This window comes from Microtus oregoni, unplaced genomic scaffold (assembly GCF_018167655.1).
Source record: "Microtus oregoni isolate MIOR12 unplaced genomic scaffold, Mior012 000030F_ref0000283, whole genome shotgun sequence".
Lineage (NCBI taxonomy): Eukaryota > Metazoa > Chordata > Mammalia > Rodentia > Cricetidae > Microtus > Microtus oregoni.
The window spans coordinates 26,427,919-26,455,740 of record NW_024543089.1 but is presented as its reverse complement, the minus strand read 5'-3'; positions in this window follow the sequence as shown (position 1 = coordinate 26,455,740).

The following is a 27,822-nucleotide window of genomic DNA, read 5'->3' as shown; positions in this document are numbered from 1 at the left end:
AGATGGTTCAGCAATTTGGTGTGCTTGCTGCTCTGGCAGAAGACATGAGTTTGGTTCCCAATACACACACTGGGCAGTTCATAATCAACTGTAACTCTGACTTTAAGGTATCGGACTCTTTCTCCTGGCCTCCATGGGAATCCATATGCATGTGGACATGATACACACAAGTGTACACACATACATATATATTTTAAACATGGCTGACAATGAGGGCTGTCTGAGAAGCCAATGATAATGACACTGGGTTTTGATTCTACTGCATGAACTGGCTTTTGGGGAGCCTAGTCTGTTTGGACGCTCACCTTCCTAGACCTGGATGGAGGGGGGAGGACCTTGGACTTTCCACAGGGCAGGGAACCCTGACTGCTCTTAAGACTGGATAGGGAAGGGAAGGGAGAGCACGGGAAGGGAAGGGAGAGAAGGGGAGGGGAAGAAGTTGAAATTTTTAATAAAAAAATAAAAATAAAATAAAATCCAGGACATAGTTCCAAAACCTTTGCTCCATGAATTTAGAATATCTAAAGAATTGGGTGAATTTTTTAATGTGTATGACATACTGTTGTTAAAACAAGGAGCAGTAAGCAGATCCAGCACCAACAACGAAATGAAAAGAAATCCTCTAAACAATAAAGCAAGAACAACAACAAAACAACACAGAAAAGTAACTGGGTGTGTGAGTATAGAGGCTCGAGGGCCTGCATAAACACCGACAACTTGTGTGCCTGGTGCTGAGGCAAAGACTACGCACTTGTAAGTACCCACACTTTATTTAGGGTTACAGCACAAATGGAAAACTGGCCTTTGGGAGCTTCACGATCTATGAGGGAGACAAAGAAATTCCATCAGACGGGAACTGAGAGACTAATCTGACCCCATTTAATGTTGGGGTGAAGGCTGTCAGGAGCATGATGACAAACAGTAAGAAAACTCTCCGTCTGTGACCACAGCTCAGCGATCTCAGTTACATATTCCACACTATGAAATTCCCAGGTAGGGGAACCTTCACGGCTTCCTGATATCCTTTGGAAATAGCTAAGATACTTGATTCATTCTCAGTTTTTATCAGTGACTACAGAAATTGCCATGATAACAAAAGGGAAGTTTCCAATTGTATTCAGTTCTTTCAGTTTCCCATCATTCTCTATCCTCTCAACATTATCCTCACGTTTTTATGGAAAGCGCCTCCACCTACATTATGACTCCGCTTTGCCTCTGCCTTCCTTCATTCCTGAGACAAGCACACAGCTCTTCACAGGCTATGCGCTCTGGGACTTCCCTCCCTCTCCTACATGTGCACTGGTTCAAGTCTCATCTTCTCACAAGGAATGAAGCTTGCATCTCTGGTGAATATTAAAAACGCCGAGGCAACTTAGGTTATTGTTTAAAGCAAGGCACCACTGAGGATCAAGTGCTGACATTTTGAAGATGCCATTAGGAAACAGAACACTTCCCAACGCTGATAGTATTGATGTAGGCCTATGAGTCTAGCAAGCAGGCAGCCGATGCAGGAGCATCACCTGGACTACATATTGAGCTTGAGGCTAGCACAGGCTACAGAAGAAGGGATTAAAATTATTTTTGTCCAAAATCCAATTTAACATATTTAAAGTAATCAAGTCAAATTGCAGACTAGTAGCATAACTAAAGGTGGGAGCGTGCTGTGATCTCGAGAATAACATCTTGTCCCTGTATTTTAGCCTTATCCAAGTTCCTACTTAATTTCATTGATTTATTTTGCTTATGTTTCCAGTGGGAAATGTGTTCACTGGTACCCTCCTTTTAAAACAATCGGCACTAATCCTATGAGTATAACAGAATAACTTCATCATTTCATTGGCTTTCTTCTTCTTCTTTTTTTTTTTTTTTAGTTCTGCCCTAGATCTCTGAGCTATCCAGCTTCTGGATTCTAGCCATCTAATTTGCTATACTCATAGGATCAGTGCTGATCCCAAACTTCATCACAGAGGCTTCCTCCAGAAGTTGATGGGAGCAGATACAGAGACCCATGGCCACACAGGCAGACAGAAGAGGAGAAGGAAGGGTTATAGGAGCCAGAGGACACCAGGAGAACATAGTCCAGCCCACAGAATCAACTAAGCAGGGCTCATTGGGGCCTGCAGGAGCTCACAGACTTATTAAGTAGCAACTACGAAGTATACACATGTCTGCGTTAGGCCCTCTGCATACACACTGCGGTTGCTTAGCTCGGGGTTGGTGTTGGGATCATAAAAGTGGGAATGGGAGTGTCTCTGACTCTTTTGCCTGTTCCCAGATCCATTTTCCTCTTATTGGTTGCCTCGTCCCGCTTTGATATGGAGGTTTATGCCCAGTCTTACTGCATGTTTTAATGCAGTTTTCGGGTGACATTGCCAGGAAAGAGGTCTGTTGTTTTCTGAAGGGTAGCAGTGTATCCGGAGGAGAGGGAAGTTGAGAGAAGTACTGGGACGAAGAAAGAGAGGGGAGGGTGCTGTCAGGATGTAGTATAGAGAGGATAATAAATTTTTAAATGGAAAAGAGAAGATCAGTAGCAATAGAATCTTGACAGAACCTAAGTTCTTCCAGATGAAGATGGTATCTAGAGAATACTGCTCTTAGTACCCCTGCTAGGGCCATCTTAAGACTTTAGCCAATTTCTGCATAGCCAAGAACATGAAGAAGAGGCAAATAATAGGCAAGAGGAAGATTCTCAAGCTCAAAAGAGCCACGATAATGAGAAGCCTCCTGGGATTCCATCTTCAAGGTTTTCTATAGCCATGAGGACCAGAAATAACATTTCAAAAAATCTCAGCAAATATGAATTGCAGTAGCAAAATCTCCCAGAGGCATCTTACGGGAGAGCTAAGCTTTCCATTCAGGAGTCAAGCTGCTTTTCCCTCAACAGGACTGGAAATACAGCAATTCGATAGAAGTAGGGTGTGAAATATGCAGTGTAATAATCAGCTGACAAAGTCTTTCCCTATATTTCCTGATCCAAATGTCAGTGGTTTGGGACTCGTTCAACATCTTCATGCAAATCAGGGTTACTTCTATGGGCAAATGAATCTTCGGACTTTAGGAGGCCTGCTAGTCATGTCACTATGACAAAAATAAATAAATAAAATAAAACAAAGAACTGTGAACAACAATTTAGAAGAGGAAAGGTTTATTTAAGCTCTCATTTTCAGACATGATATGCCTCATGTGATGGAGCTATATCTTTGGGGCCAGACCCATAGTAAGACAGAAAAAAAAAAGCAGAAGAAATTTTAAAAAGCAAAAAATTATCATGGAGAAAAGGAATAGTGGTGGAAACACGTCTGTGTTTTCTAAGAAGCAAAACAAAAGTGAAAAGGGCCCCCGAAAGACGGGCTTCAAAGGCATACCTCAGTAACCCCTATCGCCACCCAGGTCCTGCATACCACAATTCCGCCCTACCCAAGAGTCTTCTCAGAGCTTGAATCAATGACTGCATTAATCCATTGATGGGGCATACACAGCCTTTGTGACCCAATCTCATCCAAAAATCCCCACCTCTGGCCATTACTTCAAAAGAGAATATTTCTTGTCCAGTTCATAGAAAGTATAGGAAAAGAAAATAGCGAGTGTGCACTCATGTTCAAATCTACTCACACAAGCATGTCATGAATTCAGTATGGGCTCAGTTTCTAGCAGTATCCTTCCACTCTCCTCATCTCATTAACTCCCCATAAGCCACTCATAGAGTGATCTTTCATTTTATGGAAGAGGGGAATGAGGGCATAAGATTTTTTAATTTGTCTAAGTTAACACGAGCCAGTAAAGAAAATATCTAGAACTCAAATTCACATCTAAAAGCTACAAAATTCACCAACCAACTCTGAAGCATGAAACAAATCTCTCATCTATTTTATATTCCAATAAAATGAACCCATGGCTAAATTTTATTATCATTTCCTCCATTTAATACATCCTACCTACAACAGCCTAAGCCTCCTGGAATATGTAATAATGAAGACAAGTTTTATCACATTTTAAATATTAAAAAGGAATAAAAACTTGCTTTGATTTTTAGTAAATGATAAATTTGCTGCAAGTCAAAACCCAACCATAGGACAGAAAATAACTCTTTCAAAATGTATAACCTCCAGTTAACCCTTCCCAATGTCAAACTCATAATTAAAAAGGAATGCCAAAACACATCAAGATAGGTTAGAAAACCTGGATTAGACATATTGAAAATATGCTCTTTCATAGAAATTTTAAATATAAATATATGTTTTAAAATTTATTATTTATTTATCCTATAATATAACATGTATAAATCTTTATTTCCATATATTCAAAATATGATTTCTATATGTCTCTCTCTTGGACACATCAAGCTCAAATTATAATTTTGTTTCCAAATGATCCAAACTGAGAGCCGTCTGTATCAAATTTATCAAATAATTGAGAAAACATTACATTTGTCCATTGCAAGATGATTTTGAAAATATTTTTATGCCTTAGGAAAACTTCAATTGTGTAAGTTTTAGCTACATTACATGTAGTTTGTATTTCCTTTTCCTTATTTTCTTATTGTCAAAATAACTGTAAGACCTTATGACTACAACATAATGTTTGGAATATATTCATTATGGAATAGTGAAATCAAGTAAGCTAATACACTCAGTGTTTCTCATATATTGTTGTGAGAAGCTACTATCTACTTTTGCAATCTGTATGAATTCATTGTACAGTCTCTACAGTGAACTACAGGCTCCTTTTACCTAACTGAAATTTTATGCCATATGGGCATCACTTCCTTCATTGTTGACATACAAGAGAGCTCCAAAATGGAATGGAGTATAACAAAGGTTTATTTATCCGGGGATAAACTCACAGAAAGAGTAGCAATCTACAGTCCTCTGTGTGTCCTGGGAAGTGGAACCGTACCATCAGCCAAAAGGCCCATGCATGCTTTTTGTCTGCATTTATAGTATAAGAGACTACACCCAAAGTGGGCTAGTATCTTAGAGGCTATTGGCTGAAGGAGTTCCCACAGCACTTCATCCTCATTCACCCTGCATCCCGTGCTAAACACCATCCTACTCTTTGTTTCCCGGGACTTACATCTTAGATTCCACATGTGAGTTCATGTTGAATTTACTAGTCCATATGGTTCTAACTCATTTTACTTAATACAGTTTCTTCCTGGTTTTTCAGTGTGGTCACAAACGACAAATTTGTCCTCTGTTACATTGTTATGGAACAGAGGGTAGTTTAGATTTATAAGCTAACTAATGCAAGTTAAATTGAGTAGAGAAACAAAAGCTAAGATCTTGCTTGGCACCAAGGCCAAGGATCTTGAATGAAATGAGCAAGACGAATAAAACTTAAAATTTACAAAGTACAGCTCTAGCTTATTAAAGTCTCAGTGACAGTGGTTAAAGACCAACCCTTACCTGAGCTCAGAAAGCCAGAACTTTTTGTGGTTTATAAATATAATTGCAGCATCTAGCCTGTCTATTCAAGTCAATTCCTTTGTTGTGTTGTTTGTTTTTGTGTTTTGTTTTTCCATTTTGTTTGTTGGTTTTTGAGACAGGGTTTCTTTGGGTAGCCCTGGTTGTCCTGGAATTCACTCTGCAGAACTACCTAACTAACCTCAAACGCAGAGATCCACCTGCTTCTGCCTCTCAAACACTGAGATTAAAGCTGTGGACCACCATGCCCAGTTTCAAGTCAGTTTCTTCATTGGAAGTAGCTGCTATACTTTTTCCATCTCCAGGTCTGTGTTCTGTCCCTTTTACTATTCTACTCTTATCCATTCCTTATTTTCTTCACACACACCATTTTAAATATAAATATTTCCAGTAACTCCCTAGAACATTCTCTGTTGTGTCCTTAATTAGTGGATATGTTTGTTCCTTAATTATTCTCAAAATAAAAAGTGCCACCCATTTTTCTCTGAACAACCTAAGAGAGAAACTGTTTCTTTTGCATATTTTTACACATAGGAATACAGTGCGGATATGGGCATTGGATTCCATGAGGCTTAACTGCAGGAGAGAAAAGTATTTCTAAGGCTATATATAAAATCTTGGGTCGATCAAAACCTTCAAAAAAACCAAGTCTGCAAGAAGGACAGATTTGGAGCTGAGGAAAGGGACAATGTACAGTGAAAGAAAAATAGATCATCATTTACATGAGTTACCTGAGGAAACGTGGCTTTTAGGCAGTTCAGTGTGAGAGCTGGTAGAAAAGGAAACACAATGAAAACTTTAAGTGCAGTTCAAACATCTACTCTCTTTAGAAAGTGAAAAAGGAATTAACATATGGAAAGGAAGTAATTTGTGATATTACCGGGGGCTTTCCAGTTTAGTTGAAAATAGAGCACAGGAAGGAAGAAATTGCATTTTTGAAATAGGTTAGCTAATTTGAGCTTGTTTCCATCCCTTTATTCAGACCCATTTTTGTTTGGCTAGGAATATGAGAAAGAAATTTTTATAATGTGTTGAGTCAGAGAGCTTTGAGTTAGCATGGCATGGCCGCACAAGAACACACTGCTTTCATACCCAGTCATGTGCTGTTTTCAATAAAGATGATGTATTACTACCCAAGAATCAATATGAATGCAGATAAAACCTATTCTTTTCACTGGGTAATTCTATAGCTGATATACAAGTTGCTGAATATTTATCATTTGAATACAGAATAGTGTTTTGCCAATGCTCAATGTGCAAGCGATAAATACAAACATTGCTCTGCTCAGTATTTTTCTCTTATTTTGCTTTTGCTTTCCCAAGACGAGGATAAATGAATAGCAAAGACCCACCTCACAGTTCACGAAACATGGTAAAGGAAGCATAAATCCCCAAGATAGCATTGCTAACAATCTCTAAAGGAAGTAAATGGCCCATGGATCCTTTAAATGTTCCAAGTATAGCAGACGAATGAATATGAGTCATACATTAAATGTGATCACTGGAAGGATGAATGGACCTTTAAGGTAAAAGGAGTTCCTGTCTGAGACTGTCAGACAGAAGTATGCAAATGCTCTTGCCTTCACCATTTTACAATATCCAAATGGTTTTGAATGTGTCACAGCTCATTTCAGTGTGAGCCCACAGCCATTTACAAAATGAAATCCTCAAAATCAGCCCTCTCCTCAAGGGTCATGAAGCAAATTGACTTTGTATTGGTGGGTCTCTGAAGAGTTAGAGACTTTTTAATGGTATTTTAGTAGCAGAATTGAGGCAAGAAAGATATAAAATTCCAGTGGCAAATGCTATATGTCAATGTCTTGATGGTCTTCATGCTTTACTATTGCCTAAGGCAAAACCAGTCCTTCCATCATCCCAAGCTCTCTCTTTACAGCCACTATACAAGCCATCTCCTTGGTGTCTACCTATTGTACCTTTAAATTAGCTTTGAAACTCATCTTTTTTCATTTTTTTTCATCCCCTCACTGGCTTACTTCTTTTGAACAGCCTCTAAGAGTGTGTTCCAATCACAAAAATTGGACCTCTTATCCCCAAAACTTGATCCTCCTTGAATTGTTTCCCCACATATCAATATAAAATTTTCTTCTATTCATGTCACAAAAATTTAAAATTCATTTAGGGTTTTCCAATATCTTCTAGAAGTCTATATCCCTCAACATGGTATGAACAATGTCTTCTAACCTGATTCCTAATCATTCTCCACATCCACACCCACTAAGCCAACCACCTTGTACTGCATGCTACTCATTCTAAAATTGTCATTCCTAGCATGCATTTAGATTTCTCATCAATCTCTTCATCATCATACTGATCTTTCTCATTTTTCCCAAATAGAACGTATTCACCCTGAAAAATCTTTCAGCGTATGTAAGGGTAAGTAAGGTAATTAATTCTCTTACCCATCCTATGCTTCCTTACTAGACTATTTATAATGTTGTATGATGACTACATGAGACTCTCCTGTAGACTATGAACCAGGTCTGTATGTTCACTATACTATACTCAGCTCTGGACAGTGTTGATAGGAGCTAAATTACAGATTTTTCATAAAATGAAGGAATAAAGCAAGTTACGATAGATAAAAAACTATTCCTAAACCCATAAAGAAAACTGTAACTTACAGAAGGTGATCGCTGCAAGGCCTTTACTCAACTCATTCTTACCTATCTTTAATGCATTCAGGCACAGTTCAAAGTAGTTATTTGTGACGTATGCTCTGAAACCTCAACTCCAAGAGATCTTTCCTTCCTCTAAAACACAATAAATAAATTTTACAATAATTTCAGATTTCATGGAATCATTTCAAGTCATGAAAGCTCATTCATTTAGCCAAACAAGGAAAGACAGGAGACATTTCCATTATACTACATGCATTTGTTTTTAACCTGAGGTCATGTCTGATGTGACAAGTTTGACTCTGTCTCATTGGCCTCTGCCCTTGCTAAAATCATAATGTACTTTGTGGCTAATCAAATGTACTGTAGAATTTTGATGGCAACTTTTAGTCCTTGTACAATCAACTTATGTAGGAAGTTCTGAGCCCTGTTCAGCTCAGTTGAAATAAATTCTGGAATCCAGATATCTACAATTCTTTCTAAAGCTTTCAGAAAATTTCTATAAAGGCTATAAATTCTTGGTTTTGAGGAAGGGCCAGCATTTATCTTATTAAAAGATTAAATTGTTCATGTTTTAGATTTGGGGATGCACATGTTACATATCACAACTAGTCCCCTCTACTTGAATAGACAACCCATAAACAGATGGCAGCAGATGACGAACAATGAAGCCTTACTCAAGACAGATTTGCCAGAGAGGTGATAGTCGTCAACCTCTGGATTGGATAACCTTACATCTTCTTCTAATCTAAACAGCTTTATTTGCATTGTCTTGTTTCCCATTTTGTTACAGAGACATCTGCTCTATTTGTTTTTGAAAATTAATTTACCAAAAATAAACTCGACTGACAGATAACATTCAGATTGTGGTTAGTGTGTGGGATACACCCAATTTGTGAATATACTAAAAATGTATAAAAAGCATGCTAACATGTTATCAGCTTTGCTGTTGTTTTTGAAAGCATCAGGACATTCTTTTCGCTTATCCCAACTATTATTGGAAAGGAATGCTGAAAGGAATGTCAGTGTTCTCCCTTTCACTATTCCAAATGACAACAATAAAACACAGCTGCTGCTGGAGTGGAGAAAGCGATGAAACTTCAAGCAGAACGGCAACAGCCCATTACCTGCAGCGTGGAGTCCATGCAGGCGTCTCAAAAGACTGATCACAGCAATACCAATAGGCTGTGAACTACACTGTTGTGATAGAGCACAGGTTCATAAAGCTTTACAATGCAGATGATGAAATTCTAAAGGAATGCTGCAGATGCGATACATAGACATTCCCTTTGCTGACAGGATAACACTGCCCAGAGGAAAGGATTTTGAGTTCCTTTTTTGTAACCACAACTTCAGTGATGACTGCCTTAGATCTTCATAACTATCATATGGTTTAGCCAATAGCAGTGGCAGGAAAGAATCAACCTAACTATCTTGACAATAACTGTTGTTTTCAACTTTTTGAGAGGTTGAAGATGACACACAATGATGTTAGATTGTACCTGACTTCTTTGTGGAAGAGCAGGTATAAAAATTACCTCATTCTCACTAACCAGGCCTCAAACAATATAAAATAAATATTTTGTGGTTTCAGATGATCACTAAATAGCTTTAAGGGAAATAACTCTAAAGTGAAGAACATCCTAGAGGAGAAGATGAAGAGAAGAATACTTCTAAATGCATATTTCTGCATTTGCCCTCAGCTGAAAAACTATCTAGAAAAAATATCTCCTAAGAATGTCAGACAACAAGATTTGAGAAATGTGGTTTTCAGAGAAGAAAGCTATTGGACACTTCAAAATCACTCCAGTAATCCAAATTGTTATTCTTCCTCTGTCACTAATAGACTGACAGGTATAGACGAGCCATTTAACTGTTCAGGTCCCTTAAAACCTTGAATTCTATCAATTCTGCCCCAAATTTGCCCAGGAAATAAATTTGCTTCCACAACATGGATGACTTTGACACTAAACCCATGATTGGTTAGTGAGAAATCCAGGAAAGAATGATAGCTAACTTATATTTGAATGTCGTTTCTATTTTAAATCCCACCATCTGTGGTCAACAAATCATCTCATGGACCCTTTTCTTTGTCTTAAAATACCAAAGGTAATAAATTGGCACTATTTTAGAAGCCTTAACAGCAAAAATTAGTAAATATGTATTATAGTTAAGCTCCTTTGTGGCCAATCTGCAGAAGAAAGTTCCATATATTAATGAAAACCTAAGAATAATTCATGTTAAAAAGAATGTTAAAATGTGTCAACATGGCAACCAAGATTAGTCAGCACAGTTTCAGTGTGGCATTCTGATATATACTTTGTAACTTACTGATCTGATACTCTTCCTTCCTCCCTCTCCACCAGCTTCTTGAGTCCTCCTACTGGCCACCAATTTTCCCCAATAATTCCTTCTCTGATTTTAGACTCTACTTATTTTCTATTATACTTTCATTTAATTGCCCTTCCTCTCTTACAACCCCCTTTCTAGTTTATTGATCTGTATTCATACTTACACAGACACAGACACACACACACACACACACACTATACACACACACATTTATTTTATTAAATAAAGGTAGAGAAATGGAAATTCTTATATTTTTTACTCCAATATACAGATGTTTATTATTATTTATACATTCATAATATATATAGTTTGATATATATATAACAAATATAAAACTATATAAACTTAAATCTAGTATCTTCATATGAGAGAAAGCATGCACATTTTGTCTTTTTGTGTCTGGGTTATTTTGTTTAATATTTTCATCTATTTTCCTATAAGTTTCATAATTTCATTCTTATTCATGGAAGATAAATTCTCATAATATCTAGGTGGACCAGAAAGAAGATCAACAAAATTCTTTTGTGTATGTATGTATGTATAGTTGGTGTGCACCTAGTTGCACTCATTGCATTTTTTTAGCTGCTGTGAATATGGTAGCAATGGCATTGATGTAATAAAGTATCCCTCCATCCTTTCCACATATACCCAAGATTGGGAGAGCTAGAGCTCATGGTAGTGTGTGTTTAGACACTTGATCTAACACCATACTGCTTCCCATAGTGACAGAACACTTGCACTTCTGTAAACACTGAGTAAGACGCTCTCATTTCCTCCCTGCTTATACCACCATTTGTTGCCATTTATGATGCTACTATTAATTATTTCAATTCACCTTGAAAATTAGGTTTAAATTTTGATAAATATAGTCCATCATTATTTCTTCAATTACTACACTGAGACTTGGTCACTTATTTTATGGAATAAAGGTAGAGATACAAAAATTCGTACATTTTTTACTCCAATTTACAGATGCTTAATATTATTTACACATTTATAATGTTTATAAATTTCCATTTGGGAGCACTGGAAAAACATTTCAGTTTGCCAAGTGCTTGTGGTGCAAGTATGAGTACCTGTGTTAGATTCTTGATACTCAAATTAAAAAATCAGGTATGGTGACATATACTTTCATTCATTTCTGGGGAGGCAGAGGGGTAGATACATGGTGGGTGTTCACTGACCAACTAGTCTAGCTCAATTAGGAAATCCCAGTTCCCAGGGAAAATTTATGTCTAAAGAAAAATAACAAAGGAAGGAAAGAGAGAGAGGGGGAGGAAGGAAGGAAGGAAGGAAGGAAGGAAATAAATGAGGATGGCTCCTGTAAGAGTTGCCATGAAGAAACACACCATGACTAAGGCACCTTAAAGAAGAAAAAAATTACTGAAGATTCCAGTTTCAGAGGGTGAGCCGACGACTGTAAAGGTGGGGAGCATATTACCAGGTAGGCCTGTATGATACTGGATCTGTAGTCAACAGTTAACCTCTGATCCACCAGCAGGAAGCAGAGAAAAAGAGAGCTAAGAGTGGCTTGGGTTTTAAAACCAAAAAGACCATATCCAAAGCCTATTCCCAATGACCAACAAGGCCATAGCTCCTAATCCTTCCTGAACAGTTCCACCAAATAGTGACCAAGATTCAAATATATAAGGCATGGGAGTTATTCTTACTCAAGCACCAGAACTCCTCAGAAACAGCATCCATGGTTAACTTCTGGCCTCCACATGAACAGTACATTCATAAGCACTTGCATCTGCATATTCAGGAACATGTGAATGAATGCACACAAACACACACACACACACACACACACACACACACATTTGTATTCCATTCATTGTCAAATTGTAGAGTTTAAACAGTCGCATTGCTTACCACCAGACTGTCATTTCTAAGCTTTATGTTGGGTCTTCTCTTGCTTTAATCACTAACATATTAGTGAAGTTTTTTCTATCAACTGGCAGGTAAATCTGCTTTGAATTCTATAGTTCTAATTATATTAAAAGAATAAGAGAAATGGAAACCTGGAGATTCTTTACTCCAGTGTCTTGGGGAATGAAGGTGAGTAATTAATAGCTGTCATCCAAACAGAACACTTACTATCCCTCTACTTCGTTCTAACCCTGACACATCTAGGAATGTAGTGAGGGGAAAGATGGGACTGAAGGAGTCTCACTATAAAATAACGCAACGGAATACAGAGAAGATACATTTCTTTAAGTTAGAGAATGAAAGAGAAAACCCACATAGTGATAAAGAAAAATAATAATGGCACCAGACAACAGACTGGCAAAACTGAGCGCTAACAGAGAGTTACACATAACTTCCAAAACTATGATGAAAAATTACTCTAAATCTGACTTACTATAGCCAAACCATCAATGAGAAAAGAAAAATGAAAACATTTTTGCCAAGCAAGAGTGGTTGGCCAAGGACAAATGCTCCAGCAATAAATAAAACAAGTAAGCCATGAGCAGACCCTTGAATGTTGACGTGACCCATTCTACCAAGCTAATAGAATCAAAAGCAGCAAGCATGTAGTTCATAACATTTGTAACCCCAAGGTTAGCACAGCATATGTAGGCTGCATTGACCATGAAACTTGAGGACAATTGGGCAATAAATATTTTTCCTTCAAACTTCATGTTTAAACCCTGTATATTTCTCCATTGCGGTTTACTGGATTAGTGGAAATCAACGTAATTTGAGCAAAATCCAAGTGACTTTTCTTTCCAAACAGGAATCTAAATGAATGTTATCAGTTAACCTATCTCAAAAATTTCAACATTGTAACCTTTTATTTAAAAAAAAAGTTTATATAATATGTTCCATAAAATAGTGGAGGGTTAAACCAAGAAATAGAAAAAAAATAGATTCAAAGAACAAAGGCTTAACATTTGGCTAGGACTACTTGTAGTTGTTCTGGAGGGTTAGACACCATTCCTACAGCATCTCCTTTGGAAGGCTCACAACTGCCTGGAACTCCGGCTACACTTCTCTTTTTGGACTCTAGGGGCAACTGCAAGCATGTGCACAAGCATACACAGACAGGTGGACAGATATACAGAGAGAGAGAGAGAGAGAGAGAGAGAGAGAGAGAGAGAGAGAGAGAGAATGAAATTAAATGAAAGATTTAATAAATAAGAGACACATTAAGAAACTTTCAGGATCACATTTCTACATCAGGCCTAGAGATCAATTACTATAGATTGAAAGGTATAAGTAGAGGCTTGGGAAATAGACTTCTATAGAAATTATAGATCACTAGCTCTGCTGGGTAGTGGAAAATATGGTCATTAGCATTTTATAGATTGTGCAGGAGAACTTGGGAATTTATGAACATAAGTATATGAAGTTGGGTAAATTTCAAAATAGGGAAGTTATTATTTAAAATAAAATAAATAGGTAAGTGGGGTGAACAGAAAGAATGAGCCTAAATACTTCAAAATGCTAATCCATGAATAAGCAGTAAACAGGCACTGACTGAAATTGGTGTTTTTAAAACTGAATTCCAATATGAAGGAATGCGGAAGTAAATAAACCTACTGCTAAAAAGATGAAAATGATTACTTCTGTGATTAAATTGGCAGTGAAGAGGCAGAATATTGACACTTAAGAAGTTTGCTACACATATGATTTATAAGCTTATTTAATAAATTGTGCTCGCAATATTACTTTGATTTTTAATATTATTTTAAAGCATTGATGATGTAAAGTCATATTTATGAAAGTGATCTTAAAATTGCAAAACACTTCTGTTTTATCCATATCTCTCTAGAAACCAAATCTTGAGAAAAAGAATTGAGAGGGAAACGGTTCATGTAGGGACATGAAAGCAAAGTGGAAATATGATGGATAAAAGAGAACAGAGATACTATAATTTAATGTGCGTTGTGCCATGTGTCATTACACGACAAGGGACAAAAACACAAAAGGTCACCCAGGGTCAAGACATGGAGCGACTTCTCGAGGGTTCCATGGAGGCATGTTAGAATACGTCCTTGCATTCAATTTCCTCTCTATCCTTCCTATGTCACCCATGAACCTCTTATCCTTGTTTTCCAAGTCATAATCCAAAATACAATATCTGTAAGAACAGCTTTCTTAGAGCTAAGTGGCTCACCAAAATGAAGAAAATAATAATGAATAGTTTACAAGTATATGAGCTAAAGTTCAAACTATAGATTACGGACATGGGTGGTTGAATTTAGACAAAGGAATTGCTATTGAGGCAAATTTTTATGAATTTTTTAATTTCTGCATCCTCTCAAACAGTCACACAAAGAACACACTTGCATACAGAAGCTAGTAGGGGCAGTGACCTTCGGGAGAGATAAGGAGACACTTAATGACTGTAAAGAGAAAAAAACACTTGCTTTCTTTCCAGAAACATTTTCTTAGATTTGGGGGGTAATAAATCTAGAAATACCTTTCTACATTGCCCCAGAAGATACAACATTATGTTTCAAGATAATAAGGAATCTCTTTCTCGAGCAGAGGATGTTACTATCACCAACTGACAAACACAAAAATCTCAGAACCTCCAATGCTCGGTGATGTGGAAGCACCCTTCTCAACATGTGTGAATATATGTCACTATTATTGGTTTAATAAACAAGCTGACTGGATAAAATTAGGTGTGAAAGCAAGCTGGGAATGATGGGATGAGGAAAGGTGGCGTCAGAGAAAACACCGGTGAGCTAGCCATCGAGGAAACAGGACATATAGAAAATGAAGTGACAAGCCAGGAGCCATGTGGCAAAGCCTGGATAAGAAATAAGGGTTAATTTAAACATAAGAGTTAGGTAGAAAGCTCTTATAAGTAATGTTAAACCTCTGAGTGATTATTTGAGAGTGGTTTCAGGATGGGAAAACTCTGCCTACAGTATGGGGTCCTTATTTTCTGTGACAAGTCACTGCACATGGAATTAAACATCTGGATGCCAACATTTCCCTCTGCAACCTGCATTACATAGGAGTGGCATTGGTCACTTTGACCACTGCTTTTTGCTGTAAGCAATGAAAGGGGAGAGTATGGTTTTACTTAGAGATAGTTCTTGCTGAACACAAGCAAAATCATGGTTTCAGCCTCAGTGTTACAAACATTAACAAGATTTTTTCTAATCCAGAAACCTTGTGTTGCTAGAGATTGTGTGCTGTGTGTGTGTGTGAAATTCAGACTAACTTGGAGCTTTGCAGGCAGCAGACATTGTCAGTTCCAACACAATTGTGACCAGAAAAGTGCCTAGCTCCCTTCCCCTTTAATATTTTCTTCTCCTACTTAACAGACGTACTTTAAATCTGCATAGGTTTTCTTTACAAGGAAAACATACTTAAATAAAGCTAACTTTAAGTCTTCTACTACAATTTAATCTATATCTTCACAAAAACCTGACTTTTCAGAGACTTTGCATTGAATGAAAATTTGTATCACTAAGGTAATAGTGAAAGAATTTGGTCTTCAAACTCATTTATGTTTATTTTTATTTTATGTATATACGTATGTGTGCCTGTTTGTCTGTACGTACAACACATGTGGGCAGTTGCCAGGAGAGTCAGAGCACCTGGAACTGGAGTCACAAACCGCTGGGAGCTGTCCAATGTTCTGATGTGAGTGCTGCGAATCAAAAGTAGGTTATTTGCAATAGCAGCAAGTGCTTTTCAAACCACCAAACCATTTCTCCTATCTCGGTGCTCATGGACTGGAAGCAGACTTTCAGCATGCACTTGCTGTGTGATCCTGAATAGTAAGATTAGCTTCTCTACAACCCAACACCCACATAGATAAACTGTGGTATTGTGATTAGCTTCTCTACATCCCAACACCAATGTAGATAAACTGTGGTGTCGTGCAAACATTTTAAAATATTGTCTGTAGCCGGGCAGTGGTGGCGCACGCCTTTAATCCCAGCACTCGGGAGGCAGAGGCAGGCAGATCTCTGTGAGTTCGAGGCCAGCCTGGTCTACAAGAGCTAGTTCCAGGACAGGCTCCAAAGCTACAGAGAAACCCTGTCTCGAAAAACTAAAAAAAAAATAAATAAAATTTTAAAAAAATGAAAAAAATAAATAAATAAATCAAATAAAATATTGTCTGTAGAGCAATGAATTCCCATTTCTTCCAGGCTTATCACCAGGATTTCAAATCCTAACCAGATACTCCTCAGATTGTTTATCTTTTAAACTCAAGAACACAAAAAGGTTCAAAGTCATTCCTTGATGCTGTTGTTCATGGGAAACTGGAGAGTACCTGGTCATCCAAGCACTTGGAGAGTTTGAGGATTTTGCTTGTTTGTTTTGAGTTTGGTTTTATTTTTCAAGTAAAGTCATCAAAATCTTAAAGGAACTTAAACATTTGGGTCAATAAAAATATATATTTGTGTAGATAACTTTTCTTTGATAATTTATTTTAAAATATTGTAAACTCTTGGGGATAATGTAATCAGAATTCAATGTAACATCCATAAAAATAAACTATGTCATGAATTTATTGTTTCCCTCTTTCTAAGGAGGTCTCGTTGATTTCTCAGAAAAAGATAAATTACCAGCTAATCACTCTAAATAAAACAAAACAACTGTACATGCATTTTACAGATTTTTCAGTTTATACACTCACAGGCTTATCACAAATGAAAGTATTTTAGCTTATTCTAACCTCTTCATTGTGTGTACTTTAATCCCTCAAAATAATGTTTTTCCATAAAAACTTAATATGGGGACAATTTTTCCATTGGACCACATGAAGGATTAAGTAATAAGCAGTTCCCAAAGCAACAAAACAACATTAGTGTAAACAAAATTCTGAAGAGTTAAATGAATTCCATAACTACAATCCAAATTAAACAAATTGTTTTTAAAGAAAATTTCACTTACTTCAATATTTTAATGTTTCATTACTAGTTTAGATAACTTAGAATATTGTTTCAACTAATGTGGAATCATTTCTTATTGTTAAAGCAACAATTACCTAACGCAAACTTGGGAGAATTCCCAGCATTGACCTGACATCATTACAGAATAAAAAGATAATGATTTCTTGATTTATTCTCAGAAAACAGTAAGGCTTTCTCATCAATTCAAATCTATCAATGATGTAATTCTTTATGAGATTTTTCCCCATTTAAATTTATCCTCTAGAGAGAAAGTGATGTTTATGGACCCTGTGTCTACGGAAACATATTTTTCATTAGAAATCAATTGTCTCTTCTTTTGATACATGTGGTTATAGATCAGTCAAACAAGTGCTAGCCAATTAGAAGCCACTCCGAGAAACATGCTCTGTGCCACAGATTTGCACCTCTTCCTTCATTGTTCACGGGCCTCCTGTCACAGGAAGAAAACTTCTGGGACATCTTTAAAACCGTGTTTTGTACTTCATGGATCTCTGGGGGAAAGTATAAAGTACCTTTATGCGACTTTCTGATAGGAATGTATCATTATAAGCCAAGAGAATGACAATCTTTTCTTCAGTTTAATGATGTTACGTGTTATGAGATTTCAAGCCAATGGAATTATCTTTGATGCCAGATGTTACTTATGAAGCAATAGGTAATCTGTCTTAATCAATGTGTAGTCATCTATGAAAGTATGATGTCTTCCCAATGATGTTCTCCATAATAAGAACTAAGAATGAGAAATAAATGGAGCCATGATGGATAGCTGTCCTGGATTCCTTCATCAACACATGAAAGAAAGGGGAAAATCACAGCAGGGGGGTGTGCAGTGCAGTACGGTGCAGCTGGCTCTGACACGAGGCAGTGTAAGACACCTTCCCTGACAGATGAGCTTCTCAATCCTGGTGGGAAAATCAATCAAGTCACAAATCACAAGTAATTTCCTCTCTTCAAAGAGCCAAATTCCCTCTCGATGATGGGATTCCTGTTAAACAGTTTCTAAAGCAGAATATGAAAAGGCAAATGATAAATCTTTCAATTTGCAGAACAACAAGAAATTCGGGGTTTTTGAGAGAATGGGACATATGTCCACCGCTACATCAATGAATTGGAACAGAACACATCAACTGGCTTCTCTACAAGTACAATGCTCAAATTCCCAATGGCTCACAGCAGCCTAACTGCCTTGTCACCTGTAATGATTGTTGCAGTAGTCTTTTTCTCTTTTTAATAATTGTAAAGAACAATCATTTCATCCACAGAGCTCTAAGAACATCATTTGTCTTACAATTTCAGAAGTATCTTTCCTACACTAGCTTATTTGCTGTAGGAAATCTTACAGCCAGTGGTTACCAGCCCACTGGGATGTGGCCTCTTGTACTATATATGCTGATGTAGAACATGCATCCACTCTCGCTTTTCCAGCTGCAGGATTCAGTTTCTGATCTCCATTTCAGCAGAGGATTCTGATTTGTGAGTCAACTTCTAAATAAATAACTAATTCTGAGTGACTGTGGGATTTCTTTTAAGCATCTTTCTTCACTTATTATTTGTATCACTATCTTCTGTACCCCCAAAGTGAAATACCTTAAAATGTTATAGGTCAGGAACAACTGAAGAAAATAGTTTTTGATATAGAAAAGTTACTAAATTATGCATATAAAAGATGAACACAGGTCATTTTAGGGACCATCAGTTTTTTCTCTTAAACACTAATTGGCCCCTATATTAGGCAACAAATTACAGAAGCAGGTATTTTCAGGAAAGCACGGGATAAGCCCCTGGGTCATATGATAGCCTTCTTCTTGTAAACATCTTGACTCAGATTTGGCTCATAAGGGAAAAATGAGTAAATTCATGTGCAAGCCCTTGGGTGATATTTTTTCAGAAAGTTATATCTTTATTCTATGTGATTCCAGTTAGTGAAAATGCTAATGTGTAGAGATGGTCTTGAGACGAAACAGTAATGAGAAAAAGAAACAAGGGCCCTGAAATCTGGTTTTGTAGGAATGAGAGAGTCAGGACCAGTAGCCAGACACAGAACATGACAGGGTAGGTTTGATTCTACATCCCCAATTATGTAGTCTTCTTTAATTTTTGCATAACTTGATATTATTTATTTTAAGGCATTTCAAGATTGAGGAAAATACTCTTCTCTAGGGGAGAACCCCAAACTTGGCTATCTAATACCAGCAGTCAACTCTGAAATCATAAATGTGAAAGTAACATTGTACATTACTGAACAGGTTGTATTTGTACATTTAGGAACACACACACAAGCATGGACATGTATTTAGCAAGAATTAAAGAAAATAAGGTCATTAATTTAACAGAGAACAAGGGATGCATGAAAAGAGTAGAAAAGCGGAAAGGGGCAAATGATGTAATCATATTTTAATTTCAAAATATAAATGGATTCGGAGAAGTTACACATGTGAAATTTCCACATGGCTGCTTAAACAAAACCTGAATGATGATGACATGAGTAAATATGTTGACACCAGAAAGGGAACATATACAAACACATGTTTTCTGCACAGAGAACTACAGTCAACTAAAAACATGGTAGGTAATCAAAGGCAACAAAGGGTGAAAAGACAGTGTCAGTGCTGGAACCTGTGCAGAGGTTCTAAGTAGACCATTTGTCATCACTTTGTGATGTCATCACATCACAAGTTATAGTATTTATTGCTATTATCCCTTCCGAGTTTCTGTTTTAAGACACTTTTAGCTTTGAGAAGGATAAATAAGACATGGGAGAGTCACACTGAAGATGATTCTGAATGTAAACAGACTTCATGTGATAGCAATATTGATTCACCTTGTTACTTAATTACATATTGGTACTTGGAATTTTGTCAGCATCATTAACCTCAGCAACTTGAGCTGAGGGCATTGCAGTGTCCATATGAAATAGTAAATATAGACAGGTTTTCTGAAACAATGAGACAAAACTGAGAGAATAGAATTAAGGAGTAAAGAGGAAACAGAGGTGAAAGCCTATGTGAGAGGTGGTTAGATGAAAGCCAAGAAAGTGTTTGGATATAAAAACAAGAGGCATTTGGCAGCACAAGAATAGTCTCCTGTAGAACGGATGAGCTGGCCTTTCTGTGCGTAATGGCCTTGACAGGTGTTTGCATACCAATACTCCCATGGAGAAAATTTAGGAAAGCCAACTGGACCATTTTAAAGTTTTTATTTGAAGTACTAGAGGGTTACTATAGTAAAAGAACTCAAAAGTCAATCTCTACCCCCAAAGAAGATGAGGATAAGTCTGTTATTTGACATGCGTTTCACCAGTAAAGACTGATTGTTTATCAAGTTATAAACTATACTCGACCTGGAGAAAGGCGGAAAGCTGGGTTATAAAGCTAAGGCCACTTAAAATAGGTAGCTGCATGTGCGGGCGCAGGGCATGGAGAGACAGCCACAGGGAGAGCGGGCGCAGGGCATGGAGAGACAGCCACAAGGAGAGCGTGTGCAGGGCATGGAGAGACAGCCACAGGGAGAGCGTGTGCAGGGCATGGAGAGACAGCTACAGGGAGAGCGTGTGCAGGGCATGGAGAGACAGCTACAGGGAGAGCGTGTGCAGGGCATGGAGAGCCAGCCACAGGGAGAGCGTGTGCAGGGCATGGAGAGACAGCCACAGGGAGAGCGTGTGCAGGGCATGGAGAGACAGCTACAGGGAGAGCGGGCACAGGGCATGGAGAGCCAGCCACACGGAGAGCGTGTGCAGGGCATGGAGAGACAGCCACAGGGAGAGCGTGTGCAGGGCATGGAGAGCCAGCTACAGGGAGAGCGTGTGCAGGGCATGGAGAGACAGCTACAGGGAGAGCGTGTGCAGGGCATGGAGAGACAGCCACAGGGAGAGCGGGCACAGGGCATGGAGAGACAGCCACAGGGAGAGCGTGCACAGGGCATGGAGAGCCAGCCACAGGGAGAGCGTGCACAGGGCATGGAGAGCCAGCCACAGGGAGAGCGGGCGCAGGGCATGGAGAGACAGCCACAAGAAGGAGCAAGAGCAGAGCATGAAGGGGCGGCAACAGGGAGGAGGAGCTAGCATGCTTTTAGTCACAAGCCCTGGAAACCTTTACTGTGGAGACGCTAACTCTTCACAGATAGCGCTGCTACTATAGAAACTGAATTGTGATTATTTAAATATTTAAATTCTGTCATGGACACATATCTTGTGCAGATTTGTGATGAGAAAAACAGAAAAATTACACTGCTGTCAACAAGTGCCTTTATTTTTTTTTTTTATAATAAAGTGTTATTTATTTAGGGGTAGGCCCACAGATCACAGTCTTCTGCTCAAATACAGAACAGCAACCAAATCCCTCAGCCAGAAGAGAGAGTGAACACATGCTTTACATTGGCATTTATAATGTAAGAGGCCATGCTCAAGTGGGCAGATAACTTAAACGCTACTGGCTGTAAGATTTCCTACAGCAGATGGAGATTTTTATGTTATTGAGCATCCTTTGGGTATATACGAAAAAGTGGTATTGCTGGGTCTTGAGGAAGGTTCTTTCCTAATCTTCTGAGAAATCATCATACTGATATCCATAGGGGCTGTACCAGCTTGCAGTCCCACCAGCAATGTAGGAGTATTCCCTTTACCCTACATCCTCTCCAGTGTAAGTTGTCATCAGTGTTTTTGATCTTGGTCATTCTTACAAGTGTAAAATGAAATATCAGAGTTGTTTAGATTTGCATTTCTTTGATGGCTTAGGATGTTGAGCATTCCTTAAGTGTCTTTCAGCCATTTTAGATTCCTCTGTTGAGAGTTCTCTGTTTAGGTCTGTACTTTAGATAATTTTTTATTGGATTATTTGTTTTTTTTTTGATGACCAATTTCTTGAGTTCTTTGTAAACAAGTGCCTTTAAAAAGGTAAATCTGCTGCCTGTTGAATTGTCACTGGCATAACTGTGTACCACATCTTGCATTTTTAGTGGACAATGTATTAAAGTACCATCAACAATCTTTAAAAATATTAACAGTTATTACTTTTCCAGAAACAACAGTTAGGTCCTCCCCAAGGAAGATACAGTAATTCATAACCTCAACTATCAACAAGCTTTATTCAGCACTGACTATCATTCATTCGGTCCTTTCTGGTCAGTACTACAAAACGATAAAACTAACATGATATAATTGCTTCTGCTTTCATCAAGGGTACAGTCACGCAATATGGAGAGGAGAATTTGAAGCCACTTTATATCTTTGGATCGCCTTTTTCCCTTCATGACTATAATGAAAGACAAATTTTAAAAAAAGATAATAATAATAATAATTTATGGATGTCAGTTAGTGTTATATGCCAATCAACATACAACCATTACCTTTAAGGTTAAAGCTTATAAAAGATCTGGAAGGACCACTCACTGGATAGAGGTGCTCACTGACAACTCCAGTTCCATCCCAGGATCCACTGGGGGAAGAAGAGAAGCAACTCCTGCGAGCTGCTTCTGACTCTCTCATACTTACCATAGTATGGGCACCCACCTCATACAAATAAAGGTAATTTTTAAGAACATTTTCATTAAATAAAGCACATGAAGAATTTAATTCACTTGAAAAGGAGAAAGAAACTATAATCACTAAGGAACAAACAGATAGGACGGAGCTGTATCTATTAGGCACAAAACAGCACAGGTTTAATGAAACAATTAAGTCATCTGAATCCCACAAAATAATTATAATCTACATTCATAACATTAATGATCAATTTATATTCAGAGTAACAAAGCACATTTAACAGTTAAGATATGTTGAGTATTCATCATGGAATTTGAAATTTATTCAACGTGTTCACGTAATACTTGTCATTTACTCCCTGCTATAGCCATGTGAGACAGATGTTTATCATCTATATTTTACAGAATAAAAACCATAGGCTCAAATATGTTAATAAATTTCTATGATTATGGATATAGACATAGCCATATTTATTGTCAGAGATCTAATTTTCTTTTAGAAATGCTTTATATTAATTAGTAAGGCTGATAACCTGCAAGAGAGGTAAATAAATAAAATGAATCAACAATAGTGGTTATGTCCAACATCCAATATAGATTTGAACAAAAATAAATAAAATTTAAAGAAGAAGAAAACCAAGATGGGTCATCAGGTACAGATGTTTGCTGTGAAAGCTTGGTGACCTGAGTTTGATTTCCAAAACCCACACAGAGGTGGAGTGAGACAACTGATCCCACAACATTTTCAGTTGACCTCTACACACGCTTTCACCGTGGCACATGTACACACACAAACACACACCATACCCATGCACACATGGTAATTAAAACAGTAAGAGAAATGAACAAAAGAAAACTCAGTACAATTTATCTGTGCCATTTATTATCTGGGTTAGGTGTTAATCCCTTCGTGCCAGAGACTACCCGGAGAAGCCTATCTTCTTTGAATTCCTCAAATCAGGCACACCGCAGCAACTCAAGGTGGCACAGGAAGATGAATGGCACCGAGAAGTCATTAGAAGAACAACGTGGCAGTCATCGTTCTGTGCTGTCCCAACACCATCTGTGCTGCACCAGACCAGGGTAACGCTGACATGACAAATAAACCTCTGAGGGGAAATGAGAGCTCTATTAATTGTTCCCCTGTCTGGCCACACACTAGCGATACACGCTCCTCGAATACAACTCAGTACAAAGTTGTTATTATTAAATTAACAGTAGCAATGAATTATGATTTTTAAAATAACATTTATTCTGTCTGTTTCAACAGTAAGACTTAAAGTATCTCCATCTCAACGGGGTGCCACAAACGCAGGCAGCCTTAATTTATATTTACTCCCCACCTGGAAGACTCGCTGCCAACGTAAATATTCCCTTCTCCACCCTACAGTGAACCTACAGCATGTGCTCCTGGCAATCACTGCCTTCAACTGCAGTAAGTGGTGGGGATATCGATTGGCTCCACTGGCTTCTGACCCACCCCTGCTGGCCTCTGCCTCAGCATCACTGTCATTAGCAGCCACAGCATGACAAGTAACATCCACAACAGGTTCAGAGATGCAGCTCGACCTGCTTAGCATCTGTGTGTAGTGTCTCACTTAAGTCCCCCAACAATCCAATGAGCTTTTTATAAGCCCTGCACTTCTAGAATGGGAGTGATCAGTTATTCTTGGTAGATGGGTAAGAAACAGATGTTTTAGGCTTTGTCAGACTTGCAGTCTCTGCACAAGTAATTGTTTGACTGATGTTGCAGTGCACACAATCTAATAATTGTGATTTGCATTCCGCTAAAACTAAAAGCAAACAAACAAACAACAACAACAAAAAAAAAAAAAAACAGGTGCTGCAGCTTGCCTGTAGGTCACTGTCCTAGTTCCTAACAATGATGCAGAGATGTTAAACCGTTAAGGGCCTTGATCAAGGTCACTTGGAGAAGCCAGTATTTGAAAGCAAGCCATTTTAGGTCTGCACACGCGAGCACCGCTGTACTTCCTCTAGTGTTATATAACTGTCATCCTCAAGGACCAAAAGGCCTGAGAAAATGGGAAAGTTTTACTGCCTTAACAACTGGCACTGGGATTTCTCTTAGAAGGGGGTATTTGTTTTAGAGGAGTCTTGATAAGTCACTTGGAGAAAATTAAGAACTAAAAGACCTTGTCAGCAGCAGTGAGTAGGAGAGATCTAAGTGACATTTTGGGGTTCAGCCAGAGATGAAAGTACTGAATGTATTGTGGGTGATTACAGTCTTAAAGAAGCCAAAACCAACTCATAGCAATGATACTTTATAAAAAGAGGAGGAGGAGGTTGGGGATTTCTATCACTCTGTTACATGAGCTAAAGAAAAATAAAAACCTTGCTGCAACAGGCTTAAAAATACACCCAGACATTTTCTCACATACTCCACAGTGTACACGAAAAAGCAGGAGAGGTTCCAGGTGCCATGTGGCGCTACCGCAGCTAGGCTTCTCTGCTGTCGCTCACCCTTCCCAGTTCTCTGCTCGGTTCTATTATTAGAAAGGCTTCCTCTGCAAAAGGAGATGACTGCCAGCAGCTGAGGCAGCGGGGTGCTTGCTGCCCGGTTCCTGTACAGTGAACGCGGGGAAGAATCTTCTCCTCTCTTTATCAGACCAAACTCCCTGAATTAACACCTAACCCCACAAAGCATCCCGAGTGTCCCTGTTTACATAAGGATGGCTGAACCGCTCTCTGGAAAGCATTCTCTGACAACTGTCTTAGTCCATGGCATGGGCCTCGAAAGCTTCAGGTGTGTCCACTTCACTTATTAGCATGGGTAGACTGGAGGGTAGCTATCTGAAACCACGTGACATCCTTTTAGGCATTCAGGAGAGACCGAAGATAGATTAGTCCAGTGTACATCAATACTCACCTGAGAAGCAACTCTAAATTAAGACGCACATGCACATGTGGACACACCAAAAACAAACAAAGAGGAAGGCTTGCAATAGTCCCAAGCCATGTATCTCAGTCGTAGTGTTCAGTTGGTAGGATGAGACCATGCATTCAATCAGAATCAATCTTTACCCCCAAAACTTTTTTATCATGGAGAGTCCCTACATTTTAGAAAATATCACTTTATATGTTTTACTTCTGCCAGATAATGTGCTGGACCTAGAATAAAATAAAAATTTATGTTCACTCGTGAGACACGGCAAATGGAAAGTTATTATGAGACAACCTAGTAGCAAATTAACTATGGTCCATACTTGGGATGGGAAGACTATAATTGAAACTTGATGAGCAGAGGAGCATTCTAGAAAAGGAAGTTTCACTACACTCTATCAATTTTATAAACAGAAACAAATAATAACATACAAAAGCATGTATTTGAATATATAACAATATACTTTTGAAACTATCTAACAATACAGTGTTTTCCTTACAGAAGTACAGATATCACTAATACCACAATGCTCCTTGAAAGGCATTAAACTGGGGACCAATAAGGTCTAAAAATATTGTGACATGCTCACACTATAAACACATATACATACAGAAGTATGTCTACAGATGACACAGGTTCTCAGCAGCCTGGAAAGTGTGAGTTCACATTCACGGCATTCACCTATAGACAAAGAAATCAGGCCCAGGTACTACTGGTAAAACTGCATGGTGAACACAGAAATAGAATTTTGATTTGTACAGAAGAAACATACTTAGCAAATTGTTGAACAGCCTTTAAATGTGTAATTTATTTTGAAATGAGAACATATTTTATCTGCAGGGTATTCATTTTCTTCATAGCAGAATGTGGCATAACTTGCTGAAAAGACAGCTTGCTCTTGCACTTAAGAGAAGAATTCGTGGTTAGAGGTAGTTGAACATTTTAGAAAGGAAATCACTTAATCTGCTCAATTTAGAGCTTTAGAAGCAATACATTAATGGGGAGAGGAAAAAAGGGCCCAAAGCATAAACGCTTTTAAATTATCTTTTCCCTAGATAAAAATTATAATACCATGGCTTTCAAGCACGTATTAAAAATTCAACAATGTATTGGTCTTTTGTGGAATTATTTTAAAGCTAGGTTTCTCAGCTATACACTGCTAATGTTGGGGGGTAGAGCATTGCTGAGGGAGTATGCTGTGCAATAAAGGATGTTTACTGTCATCCCTAACTTTTACCCAATAGTCGATATCAGGGACATTTCCTAGTTACAATCAAACACACGTGTGTACACACACACACACACACACACACACACACACACATGCACACACACACACACACACACAAACACATACCTTTCCAAATACTCTCAAATATTCCCAGGGGCAAAAATTTCTTCTGTTTGAAAACTACTATCTTGAGGAATTGTTTGAACTTCAATGAAATTCATGTGAAAATTCAATTTCTATCATTAATTTTCAATACACAAATGTTCAGTTTCCAAAGTTCAAGTACAGTGTATATCTAAACTCTATGTAACTCATGAAATATTTGAAGGGTCATGAGGATCAGGGATCAGTGTGTCAGGTGAACCAGCAAAAGTCAACTCAGTGATTTCAAAATTGGTTGAAAGATATAAAAAGCAATATGTCTAGTCTTATTTTGTGATATATGTCCAGAGAGAGACCTCTGTTATTCAAGGAAGGTATAAAATGAGGAACAAAGGAAAACACACGTTACCCAAAATAAACAAGACAAAGTTTAGAATCTAGAAGCCATTAAGAAGTGGAGTAAGGGCTGGAAAGATAGCTCAGCAGTTAAGAGCATTGGCTATTCTTCCAAAGGCCAGAATTTAATTCCTAGCACCCTCAAGGTGTCTCAAGGCCATCTGGAATTCTAGTCTTAAGGGATCCAATACCCTTTTCTAACCTCTGTTAGTACCAAGCTACACACGGTGCAAAGACATACATGCAGACAAAGCATGCACACATAAATCAGGTTTTAGAAATTGAAGAGGAGAAACTAAAAATTTCAAATTGAAACTTAAAAGCAGAGGTTATAAAACTATAACTCTGGGAATCTGGGGCTATATAGTTGCCAGGGACATCTTTTACATTCATTTTCATTGTCTTTCAAGTC